Genomic DNA, 470 nt, shown 5'->3' with positions numbered 1-470 from the left:
GAACTTGAAGAGCAATGCCAAGAGCCCTAGAATGAAGGCAAAACAAGTTGGTGGAGGGGGAGATGGTGGAGGGGGTGAGAAACTGGAGGAAGTACTCAAGCTAAAGAAATTGATTAAAGAAGGAGTGGGTTTGTTATTCACCTGCAAGACTTCCAGAAGACATGATGGCCATGATGGGGGTTCTCCTGCGAGCAAAGACACTGGCAAGTCCTTGGAAAAGGAGCCCATCATGTGCCATATCCTTGATCACCTCGGGTATGGGGAAGAAGATGTTCTGGAGTCTGGAAGGGAAAACAGGAACATGAGGACAGACCAGGGCATCTGCTCTCTGGTCTACAAGGTGTAAGGTGTCTTTATCTCTTGTCTCTCAATCCTAAGGGCTGGGAACCTGACCATCTGACAGTAGGTGGGGAGAAAACCATGACACTGACCTGGATGTAAGAGCACAGAGGGTGGTAATAGCCACAACA

The sequence above is a fragment of the Bison bison genome, unplaced genomic scaffold, assembly GCF_000754665.1.
Source record: "Bison bison bison isolate TAMUID 2011002044 unplaced genomic scaffold, Bison_UMD1.0 scf7180017855347, whole genome shotgun sequence".
In the NCBI taxonomy this organism is placed as follows: Eukaryota; Metazoa; Chordata; class Mammalia; order Artiodactyla; family Bovidae; genus Bison; species Bison bison.
Note: the sequence above shows the minus strand (reverse complement) of the source record.